At 33.9% G+C, this 13,028-nt stretch overlaps 1 long non-coding RNA gene across 7 annotated transcripts; it reads right to left on the bottom strand.

Moving 5' to 3' along the window:
• Positions 1-3,540: 3,540 nt before the first annotated feature.
• Positions 3,541-7,103, bottom strand: LOC110878882. Of its 7 annotated transcripts, none has more exons than XR_002558261.2 (7): positions 6,694-7,103; positions 6,335-6,440; positions 6,042-6,234; positions 5,795-5,951; positions 5,634-5,699; positions 4,974-5,111; positions 3,541-4,432 (listed from the first exon to the last, which is right to left on the bottom strand). It is a non-coding gene; the product is annotated as an uncharacterized LOC110878882 (long non-coding RNA). The 7 variants fall into 7 exon arrangements; XR_002558260.2 differs by having other exon boundaries at positions 3,541-3,916; XR_002558263.2 differs by having other exon boundaries at positions 3,541-3,909.
• Between the last annotated feature and the right edge of the window lie 5,925 nt (positions 7,104-13,028).

The raw sequence follows: 13,028 nt of genomic DNA, 5'->3' as shown, positions 1-13,028 counted from the left end.
CTTCTATTTTAGCATGATCATGTTCTTTGCACTCCAGGTTGTAAAACATAATGAAACCCAAAATCAAATATTTTGCACTGCAGGGTTCTAAAAAGCAATGGAGTTTTAACATATGCATGCCATAGTTCCAACATGATCATACTTCTGTCTTAGCATGATCATGTTCTTCGCACTGCAGGTTCTAAAACGCAATGGGTGTTAACGTGGTCATGCCTTTGTTCTAACATGATCATGCTTCTATTATAGCATGATCATGTTCCTTGCAATCCATGTTTTAAACCGCAATGAAACCAAAATCAAGAATTTGCACTACATGTTCTAAAACACAATGGAGTTTTAACACGGTCATGCCTTTTTTCCAACATAATCATGCTTCTGTCTTAGCATGATCATGTTCTTTGCACTCTATGTCTAAAATGCAACGGGTTTCACATGGTCATGTTTCTGTTTTTAACATGGTCATGCCTCTGTTTTAACATCCAGAAGAACAAAAATGAAAAGAAGAACTCTAACCAAAACATAATGAGGTGAAAACACAATTGAGGTTTCATAACCTAAAACACAATGAAAATAAAAAACATAAGTTAGAAAAGAACTTTGATTAACGATGGTGGACATAGGAAGAACTCCGACACACCGTGCAGAAACTGGTTGCGATGGCGGTGGAGCGGTAGCGCTTGATGGTGGAATAGTGGTTTCGGATCTGAAAAACGCAACAGGTGGTTGAAGGTGGTAGTGGTTTCAAATCTGGTTTCCGGCAACATGGTGGCGGATCGTAGGTGGAGGTGGTGGTGTTGGTTGTGATGTGGTAGTTTGTCGTTTTGAAAATGGTGGATTGGGTATACGGGAAAGAGAAATGAACTGCAGTCTTGCAGACGCTGGGTTTTTTTTTAAGATGGTGGGTTTTGACTAAAATGTCCATCCTTATGTTTTTTTCAACTTTGCCACATATCCTCCTATTATTTGTAACAACCATAAATTTATTTAGCGATTTCCGTAAATAATCACAAATTACTGAGTAATTATATTTAAACATTCATACTCAAATACGGGTTTATTAAAACTTTTCTAAACTTGAAAGCAAAACAACATAGTGTGATTTAATTCGCCGTTTTAGAATAACGACGAAACAACGTTGCGGAAGCTCCGTTTAATGTGTGTTCGGTTCTTGCTCGACGCTTGATCTTCATCCGGGACTCTCGACATTCACCTATGATCAATACCAGCTAAAATGTTAGTATTGATAGTTTAATTTACGGTACTAGGCAAGATAATGATAATGGAAAGAAATCCCAACATTAATCTCTTGATTCCAGAAACAAGGAGTTGAAACTGGCCTCCACCATAACTTACGGTGGGTACCGTAAGTTATGGTGGCCTCTTGTAACAACTCTCACCAAAACTATTATTTCTTATTATATTTTGTCCAATAGGAAACCCTAATTGAGACCCCCAAGTGATACTGCATGACCCCTAAAATTTTCAGAACAATCGAAATCAGGATCAGGGCCCCTAAAACTCAAGGGGGGTATTTCCTAGTTAGTATTATCCAAACTGTTTTCGATAGAAATTGAATTTTAACAAACCGTCGACTCACCCAAGCTACTGAGACGCGTGGCAACACCATATTAAAAGTGACCTCTCGCGCCACGCGCCAGGACCAGGTTTCCCTGTCGTGACACGCGAGCGCGCCGTTTTTCCAGTATAAATAGAGGAGTTTGGCACTTGATTTCCTGCGTTGGTTCGACGGTAAAATTCAATTCGTACACCCAGATATCGTCGAAATACTACAAAAACCCACATAATCTCGAAATTCTGCCGCAATAACAGGGTAATAACTCGATCGCTATTACGATTCATTTTCCGAGCAATCAATATATCCAAAGAATGTCTAAGTGCCGCCCACATTGGGTTATGCTTTGTCGTTTGTCGATAATTCGATAAATGAGTTGAAGCATTATACTTTGTCGTTTGTCGATAATTCGATAAATGAGTTGAAGTATTATACTTTGTCGTTTGTCGTTAATACGATAAATGAGTTGAAGTATTGCACTTTGTCATTTATTGGGAGAATTTGATCTCGTGAGTTATCGTAAAAGCTGTATTGATCATTAACCCGGTTTTTGTGAAATTCGTTAAGGTTCGAATCTCATGACTACCGTTAAGGTTTGATTTGGATTTTACACCAATACGTATTCTATTCTGTTAAACCACCAAAAACACTCCCAACTACACCCTTACAATCAAACAAACTATTAAATCATCAGAAGATCCAGAATAATAAAGTACATGCTTAATTATCAGGAAAAGTAGAATCAAGAAGTTTGTTAACTCAATCCTGCATGATGATTAGTGAGTTATTCTTCTTTTCTAAACTTTTTCTCACCGTTTGTGAGTGTTAACTATTTTACAATACTCCAAATTCATTTTTCCGAGATTATAATACCAGTGATTAAGTTGATGTAATCACCAAATTACAGCCAGTATGTGGGGTATTGTGCACAGTATTATTATTATTGTTTCCTTCACATTAGGTGGGCGAACCTAAATGTGACATACGTCATTCATTGGGGCAGCCAATGGTGATATGACCACATTCACAGATCCGGTCGAGTGACAAATACTGTGGGTAGTTGGTTGATATCAGAAACATGCGTAAAAGATCTTAAACACTGTGAATAATCATAAAACGTGTCATTTTCAGTAAAATGAATAATTCACTCAGTATTTCCCGCTGACAAAATCTTTTAAAACGCGTTTCAGGTAATTACAATAGATTGGAGTAAGGATTGGATCCGACACTGAAGGACTTCAAGAAGTGGCTTATTTTCAAATTAAGAAATATTGTTTTTATTAGCAGCTACCTTTGTAAAACATGGAATTTATTCCATCTTTTTAAATAAAATCCGGTGTTTCTAAACTCTGATATTTTTCCTAACTCACGGTCCTGATGAAATTTCCGCTGCAATGTTTTTTTAAAATAATCACCGGTACCACTGGACTGCTCACGGCACCGATTCCGGCTAGATGGGGTCGGGGGTCGTGACAGAAGGTGGTATCAGAGCTAAGCCACTGCTTTAAGCCTATAAGTGTTGTGATAACAATACTTAAATAAAAGAGTTAGGAGATTGCTACTAACTGGTAGCACATCTGATAGAATTTAGACTTGAACATAAGAAAAGATGCCTTAGTATAAACTAAGCCACTTGTTTAAGAGCAAGTAGGTGTTATAATAATAATACCTAAGCTTAAACGGAAAGTTAGAAACTTAATATTATCTGATAACATTCTGAATGATATTTAGACTTGAACTTAAGAATTTTGCCTTAAAATAAACTTCAAGGTAAATTACTTATATAAGTACTAGTGGGAAACCCGCGCGTTGCGGCGGGGTCGGCAATACACGGCCGTGAACCAAATTCAAACCTTAAATGATAAGTTTTTAACGGCCACATGGGACAGCTAAATAATAGCATGCTAGACATTCTAACACAACAAAATGTTTGGAAAAAAAGTTTATTGATTTGGGGACATATGATGTAAAACGATGATACAGTTCATAAAGTAGAATAGTACACATGCATGAATGACATGTTGAAACTAACTTTAGTCAAGGTTTTTAGAGTAGTTAAATGAAACGTGTAACTATGTCCTCCGTAAAAAAAAAACACAATCAACACAAAATAAAGAAGACATTGGGCCTTATGCTGAAGTCTCAGGCTTCTCTCTTTCCAGAGCTGCAGGCGCATAAGGATTCTCATTCTTAGGTTGCCATAAGAGTCCATTTAACAATAGCAATATATACCCAACGTTGCAAGTTTAGCTATGTTTCTTTTCAAAGCTCTGATTTTTCCCATATTTGTGTCAGTTTGACCCGCCAAGTCGACCCGTTTAACATACCTCCTGGCCCTGCCACCTTGACGTGCATACGACAACATCATAACCAAACTAAAACAACAAATAAAAAAAGAATTGCAGCAAGATGCAACTTAACTACTCATCGTTGTTACTCCTGTGGCATATCGTTTTTTTTTAAATTGCAATATACTAATATTGTAAGAAAGAATTAATAACAAGAGAGACAAATGCATATTTACCAACCTTTATGGTATACATGACCACTTTCTTAAAGGTTCCATGAAGCGTGGTAAATGATATAGAACTAAAGATTTAGTGATCAAGGGTACTGACTGGATAGTAAATGAAATAAAAAGTTTGGGCTCTCATTTGTTCTATATTAATTAAAACTAAAACGAGCAAATGAATAACTACTTTTGGCAGTTGAGATGAAGTTAGTTATTAAACACACCACGACCTTCACGGATTTCCATGGTCATACATACTTGAAACAACATCTCTTGATGCAAGATCCTTTGTTGTAGGGGCATAGCGTTCCATGGTCAATGATTTTGAGACCATGGAATGTGGTTAACTACAATTACATGATGACCAATTCGTCAACTATATAGGTTTGTCATACTTATTAAGATGGCGAATCCAACATGTTTCGTAAAACAAGCTGGATCAAATATAGTTGTATTAATGCATTAATAAGCACCCATGTATGTCTTCATCAGTGAACCATAAGTTGCATTAAAGTATACCATAATTTTAAAACGACATCTTTTTTCACACTTACCAAACGAATTATTTTTTCATTAAAACTAAGTACATGTCATTCAGGTCTTTGAATCATCTAAAGCTAAATCATTGTAATTATATAAGTTTCATAATAATAATTTAGAAATTTGAGTGCTTTGTAAAACTCCCAAAAAGGTTGACCTGTTTTGATTCATGCTAAAAAATCACTGTTTTGACCCGGATTCTTTTTGACCCACCCATTACCTCTAACTTGAAAATTGCATAACCCGTATCGACATATTCATAAAGTAAACGGGTCAAAATTACCACATCTAATTTTAGTGGAAAAATGTATTGGGAACTAAAGGAGGAAATAAAACAAGAAAACATACTCCTTGGCGACCATCCTCATGAACAGCTTGTGAGACCAGTCCCACTAATCCAATGCTACCTTCTCCATATTCTCACATCAAGCAACTCGATGGTGGAAGAGCCATCAGCTTATCCTTGACCCGAACTTGGGTATGTATCTACATGTAAACACAATAAAAAAATATTAAAATGTTGACATATAAATGAAAGAGTATAACTTTAAGTTTAAATATGTAATAACAACATATTCAATATGTTGGGTTCGGGTCGGTTGTGTTCGGGTCAAAACAGGTCTGGATCCGAACGGGCTTCGGGTTGGGTCAGGTTGAGTCAAGTTGGTTTAAAAAAACTGTTAAAAGACCTGCAAATTTGTTAACAAAAATATGTAAAAAGGCCTGCAAAGTTTTGCCAAGCTTAATTTCATGTATTATATATTGCATGCTTTGATTATTTAATCTACTTGAGACTAATATTAAAGAAAAACGCTTGGTTATTAGTAACTACTTTCACAACTCTACTTGACCCGTTCCCGCCTTTTCAACTTTCGACTGATCAAAAAATAACATTAGATGGGGAATGTGCAAACATCATTAATCAAAACTAAGACAAAAGAGTATATTAATATTTTAGATTACATCCAGTTGCAACAAGAACCTGAAACATAGACTGAGATTACTTACTACAATTTCCTCATGTCCTCTTTGGCCTCACCAACGCTAGCAACATCAACCTTCACGTCAATTTTTCTGTTCTTCATAATGTAAACGAACATTCACATAAACTCATTTACCAAACTCAATAAAATGAAGCGTTTAAAACCCAATATTACACATTTACATACCATTTTTTGCCTTTCGCTTTACTGTTGTATCTAAAAGCTAAGATCCATATCTTCAATTTGCATCTACCAAATCGTAGATTGCCGGAACCTACACTCATGTCTTCTGATGCAATGAACTTAGTTCTCCGGAGTACCCCCCCGGAGTGTGACCTAAACCCTAGATTGGCAAAAAAAATTACATAAGTTACGGATCTGTCTCAGTATCTATTGATTTACTGATAAAATTGAATGGGGTATAGGGTTTTACCTGATTCATCGAACCAGAATGATTTTCCCAACTTAGTTTGCCGGAGTTCTCACCGGAGTGTGACCTAAATTCCTCAACGTAGGCTTGTTCAAGTTGAACCTTAAGCTGGTCCATGAAATCTCATGTCGCTGCTGAAACACCATTGCCGCCGTGAATCCACCAAACCGGTGAACTCCCTGAAAACACTCTTTTCCTACAGAAAAAAAAAGAACAAAAATAGAAAAATGGGTACACATAAACACAGAATAGATAGATTAACAAATCTTAGTAAAACATTAAACTAAACCACTTACCATCAACTACGGTTCATTTCCTCCTCCACCAAAACAACCTAAACCAAGAGCTTGCAACCTTCATATCATAGGAGCCCCAAACATAATGATACCACCTCCAATTAACCTATTTCATTCTTATAAATCAAATGCACCAAAACATTTTATGAACTTAATAATGCATTTTATAGATTTAATCAGAAAATTTATTACCTACGGTTGTAATCCAGCATCAACTCAAATTAGTAAATTACATCAACCAAACAGTGTTAAAATCACAACAAAACAACACACAACAACGAAATCTCAAACCACAAACAGTAAAACATCAAATCATCATGATACAGTTGAATCGAATAACCGCAAAAAACAAATCGAACCTGTTTGACGGATTCAGCGATCTCTGGACCGATGCCGTCTGAGGGAAAGAGAGTGGCGCGAATCAGATCGGAAGAGGTAGAGGAAAAGCTCCGATCAATGGCTGAGAAAAGCGTGACAGTATCGAATTGTTTTGTAGGAATCGTGTTGTTGAGAATGATGTTCCATTGAAGGGTTTTATGGGTCTTATATACCCTAATACAAAGAAACAGAGGAATAGAAACTCCAGGGAGAAACGGAAGGGCGATTGGGTTTCTTCCAATTAAATGTGAAGATCATCCTTGCCTTATCAATTTCTACGTTCAGGAACCACAATGAGAAACACCATTGAATCGAGGGCAAAATTGGGAGGCAGGGATCAAAAATTAGGGAAAAAGCCATGACTCTTGGTCTGCCATCTTAAAAAATGAGTGTTAATTTACTATTTTGTACATAGGAAATGTATTATATAGTTATATAGATAATGTAATGGATACTGGTATGTCATAAGAATGACGGTTAGCAGGCAATAGCACTTAATTATTATTTATTCTTGCTTATTGATATTATTTGGTCTAAAATAAGATATGTTATGGGGATACAAATTTCCTTGATTCTGGATAAAAGCCCTAATAAAAGAGGCACTTTTAAAATCTTGAAAAGATACTATTTATGGGAAATAGGAAATTCTCTCCGGCAAACCTGGGTATAGAGTAGCAGACTCTCCAGCTTGTCCGGATATACTAAGGTTACCTCTCCGGCGCGAACCGGATAAGACAGGGTAAATGATATGTCAAATCAGTGACAATATTTCCCTAAATAATATCATGACCTGATATCTGACTTGATTTTTGGAAATAAGAATCTGTTAAATACATTAACCTTATGAAAGGTATGTATATTACCGCATGTGAAATATATGATTATATAGATATGTATATCTATAAGAAATTTCAAAAGCCATAACAATTGATAATTAAGGATAAAGCACAAGTATATGTGTCAATAATAAATCTAGATTCCTTTATCAAAAATCTCTTACCTATATCGATATCAAACATTATTTTGTTTGATCATCTACCTCGTAACTCGAGCAACAATAATAAATGGAAACCCATTAAGTTGGGACACCATCAAAAATATAAGAATTACCAATGCGTTATCATAAATTATTAACGCCATAAATTATGAACGCAAGTAAGAAACATGTAAAGTTGTGCTAATGCACAAGAAAACACATAAAACTTAAATTATACGTCCACAGACGTCAAAGTTTATCACACACAAACTTCCAAGGCAAGACCTTTGAAAAATATAAATTAGGCACGATGACACCAATATTAATTCCGTCGGTAAAAGTACTACTAATCAAAAAGCGATATTTTGCCACATGATCTTACAACCGATCAAAATCTCGCTGAGGTACAATATTTCACAAACATCAGTGCATAGTCTAATCTGAGTCATAATTATTAGCACTACAAAAGAAGTCATATAGTTTTGCAAATTCCCTATTTCATTTCATTCGACATTCCTTGGTAATGTCACTTAACAAAGGTTATCACACGAGATTTCAGATAAAGTTCTTATATTTCTTTCGTTGCAATTCTGACTTCTGCCTATAAATAAGTTGACTTTCATGTTTCTACTTCTTTTAATAGTAATCATACCATGAGGATTTCTTTCAGAGCAGCAAATATTGATCCATTTCATTTCTTGGTAAATCCACACGTTACACATGCACTGTTTGTTGCGCATATGGTTCATTTGAGTTATGAAAACCATAGGAGGGCAACATTCCAATTTGTTGTTTTATCAAAAGCTCAAATATCATTTCACTATACTTGATCTTTGCATTGTAAACCGCGTTTTTACAAAGCAATGACTCTCTAATATCGAAGCAATGAGTTTCTCGAAAAACTCGAGTTTCTTTTGAAAGGTATACATGGTTTTGTTGTGATCATGTCGAACTTTCTTATTCAAACTCGGTTTATTCAAAATCAGTTAACTTGCTCGCAATACATATTCCATTCAAAGTCCCATATGATGAATTGCAACCATCATATTCAAAATAATCCCAACAAGCACTTCAATTTTCTTGAACTGTAACATGCTTGTTGGTCTTCAACTTCATTAAATCATTTTCTTTAAATCACGATCACCTTGTGGTGACATTTTCACAAAATCTGAAGCTTGCGCTAATCTCGGATTAGTTATTTAGTTATTTACTTATTTTGAATCCGCTTTGTTGATTTATTCTATACAAACAATCTTAACACAATTATGTGCTAAGATAAGGATACCCCATTTCATGTCCTATTTCCGTGTATCTCTTAAATAGTTCTTACAGCATCAATCGAGCCTTTCGTGATACTTATTATCATCATTGATCGAAAAACATTATATAAATTTAAAATATAAATTTTATTTATTTTATATGGAAACTTACGTAAGTAATTACCTAATTTATAATATAGTATTACTATATTTAAAATTCTTGTTAAAACCATTGAGGTGCAGAATTTATATTTTACATATAAAATTATGTTTGAGGTATACTCTCATTTTAGTTTTATTTAGTTATTTATTATTGGTAATTCATATTAATTTTATTATTAGTAATAATATTAATAGTGATAGTGTTAGTATTATTTTAAAATACTAGGGTTATTGTCAAGGACGGGTATTGGATAGCCTAGCCTTAGTTAAGCATGGACTGATCACCTATGCTTAAACAAGGCAGCACTAACCAATATCCAACCATGATAATAACTATTTACTATATATAAATTAAGTCATCATACTTAGTTAGTAAATTTCAATTACATGTAAAAATATTTTTATATTATATATACAAATAGGGTGGAGTTATTGTAAAAAAGACCAAAAGTGTGAGAAAGGTAAGAAAGAATCTCAACCATTAGATCTAAATTAATTGAAAAGGGTAAGATTGTAAATGCATTAACAAATTCAAATATGGTAATCCTTGATTTAAGGATTTGGAGAGAGAAAATCCTTGATTTAAAGAATATAACCGTCCATCACATCATTCCTTTTAATTTTTTTTGCATCATTCACAGAATCAGAGCCATGTTCATGACATGGTGTTTTAAAAAAATTCATAGTTCAATTCATGGTGTTTTTACGAAAAAAAATAAAACACCATTCACTAAACAAAAATATAACACCATGACCATTCAGTACACAAAATAACACCATTCAGTACAAGATATAACACCATTCAGTAAACAAAAAATAACACCATTCAGAAACAAAATAACACCATACAGAAACAAAATAACACCATTCAGAAACAAAAATAACACCATTCAGAAACAAAAAAAAAACCATCTAGTAAACAAAAAATAACATCATTCAATAAACAATATAACACCATTCAGTCAATAATATAACACCATTCAGTACAACAATATAACACCATTCAGTAAATAAATATAACACCATTCAGCAACAAAATAACACCATTCAGAAAAGAATAACACCATTTAGTAAAAAATAACACCATTCAGTAAAAAATAACACCACTCATAAAAGATAATAACTCCATTCAGAAAAAAAAAAAAAACACCATTCACAAAAAGATAAAAACACCTCTGCATCATCTTCTCCATTTCCGGCACCACCACTGCCGACCCGGCACCCACCACCGCCGCACCACCAGCGTCAGAGGGCCGCAATCTTGGACGGAAATTACATCAGTTGAGGGACATCCAGATCCAAATCGAACAGAATCGCGCCTCAGAAACTCGTGAAACAACAAATTATGAAACGATAATTAGGTTTAGGTTTTGTAAATGAGAATGTGGATCGATTGACGGTAAAATCTGGATTCTGGAGGTTTGTTACTTTTGAATTGGTTGTGATTTCAGGTTTTTAGGTTATTGTTCGATTAATTGGAGAGAGATCGGAATTATAGGAATTTTGATTTACAGTTTCCTATTTTGCATGGATATAAAGACTTTATTACCCCTATAATTTTCCATTCAGTCCAAATTAAGAAAAATATTAACCATTTTGGTCCCTATTGATCTCAACCATTAGATCAAAAGATCTAATGGTTGAGATTCTTTCTTACCTTTCTCACACTTTGGGCCTTTTTTACAGGATCCTTTACCTATAGAAATATATATATACTTCGTACTGTAAAGAGAAAATATATTTTCATAAAAATAATTAAAGGGACGAACAAAATTATCTAAATAATTGTCTAAGCATTCATGAACAAAATATATTATAAATAAATGATCATCTTAATTAATATTTCACAACTATTAAATACTTATAGAAATATTCTTTTATAATATATACATATTAAAATATCAAATGTCATTTACGCAACCCAATATTTAAATATGCTCGATATTAAAATAAACATTTATTATTCTACTTTTATAAATTTAAAATACCCTAATCTTATAGTTAAACATACTTGATTTTTAAAATAATAATCATGAGTTCTACGATATTGGGTAAACCTATTTATAAAACATATATCATTATTTTATCAAAATTATTACGGGTTTTGATATTTTAAACCTATCTATATTTATTTATTCTACTTTATGATAACATATAAGGAAAAGGTATTTAGTAAATCAAAATATCATCAATCTTTAAATCAAACATTTTGATTAAAATCATCTGAATACAATTGTGTATTAGGACAAAAATACTCTAACTTCATTGTCTTTTCATGTATTCTTACAAATCACCCATCGCAGCACATTGATTTTCTCATATCATAATTCGATATCTGATAAAACATTTTCATGTTTTCATTTCATTTTGAACCGGTCAATCTTAAATCTTCCTTAGGTACCAATCAAGGTAAGTTTTCTTCTGACAAAGAATTTTACTAATTCCAAAAAGTTCTTCACATTCATTTTAAGAATCTATAGATCATATATCTTTTGGCTTGAACCCAATCACCTTGAAAAACTATACCATTTCATCTCATTCGTTTGAACATTTCATCTTTTGAAATATCTAGATTCGCTTCCTTGAAACTCACAATTTCAAAAACGGTGAATTTATTCGGTCATCATTATTGAATTCTTTCAATCATTACAAACACTTTGTAGCATCCGAATAGAGCTGTAACCTGTGTTAAATCCTATTCATGAGTCATTCGTTTGATTTGTCATATTCTTGGTACAATTATGTACTCAGATTACAATACACTAAATCCTGTTGTCCAGTACCATTTAAGTAAACGATATTGATTTTTCGGATAATCATTAACAAATCATTTTCCATACTTCATTCACAAATAAATATCTATCCATTCAGAATCTCCCTCAATTGATCAAAGTAAGTTCATTTCGAATATTGAATCCAATTGTTTCTATAAATCATTTTTAAATTTTAAATTTTCATACCCCTCAAAATATCATTTGATTCCATTCCACGCTACATTATTCCTCTTAATTAAAAGAAGAAACATAACCCCAAGAAAATATCATAGTTCAAATCTCGAGGACGAGATTTTTATTAAGGTGGGGAGAATGTAACAACTCTCACCAAAACTATTATTTCTTATTATATTTTGTCCAATAGGAAACCCTAATTGAGACCCCCAAGTGATACTGCATGACCCCTAAAATTTTCAGAACAATCGAAATCAGGATCAGGGCCCCTAAAACTCAGGGGGGGTATTTCCTAGTTAGTATTATCCAAACTGTTTTCGATAGAAATTAAATTTTAACAAACCGTCGACTCACCCAAGCTACTGAGACGCGTGGCAACACCATATTAAAAGTGACCTCTCGCGCCACGCGCCAGGACCAGGTTTCCCTGTCGTGACACGCGAGCGCGCCGTTTTTCCAGTATAAATAGAGGAGTTTGGCACTTGATTTCCTGCGTTGGTTCGACGGTAAAATTCAATTCGTACACCCAGATATCGTCGAAATACTACAAAAACCCACATAATCTCGAAATTCTGCCGCAATAACAGGGTAATAACTCGATCGCTATTACGATTCATTTTCCGAGCAATCAGTATATCCAAAGAATGTCTAAGTGCCGCCCACATTGGGTTATGCTTTGTCGTTTGTCGATAATTCGATAAATGAGTTGAAGCATTATACTTTGTCGTTTGTCGATAATTCGATAAATGAGTTGAAGTATTATACTTTGTCGTTTGTCGTTAATACGATAAATGAGTTGAAGTATTGCACTTTGTCATTTATTGGGAGAATTTGATCTCGTGAGTTATCGTAAAAGCTGTATTGATCATTAACCCGGTTTTTGTGAAATTCGTTAAGGTTCGAATCTCATGACTACCGTTAAGGTTTGATTTGGATTTTACACCAATACGTATTCTATTCTGTTAAACCAC

This window comes from Helianthus annuus, chromosome 9, assembly GCF_002127325.2.
Source record: "Helianthus annuus cultivar XRQ/B chromosome 9, HanXRQr2.0-SUNRISE, whole genome shotgun sequence".
Lineage (NCBI taxonomy): Eukaryota > Viridiplantae > Streptophyta > Magnoliopsida > Asterales > Asteraceae > Helianthus > Helianthus annuus.
This window is presented reverse-complemented; position numbering and strand designations above follow the sequence as displayed.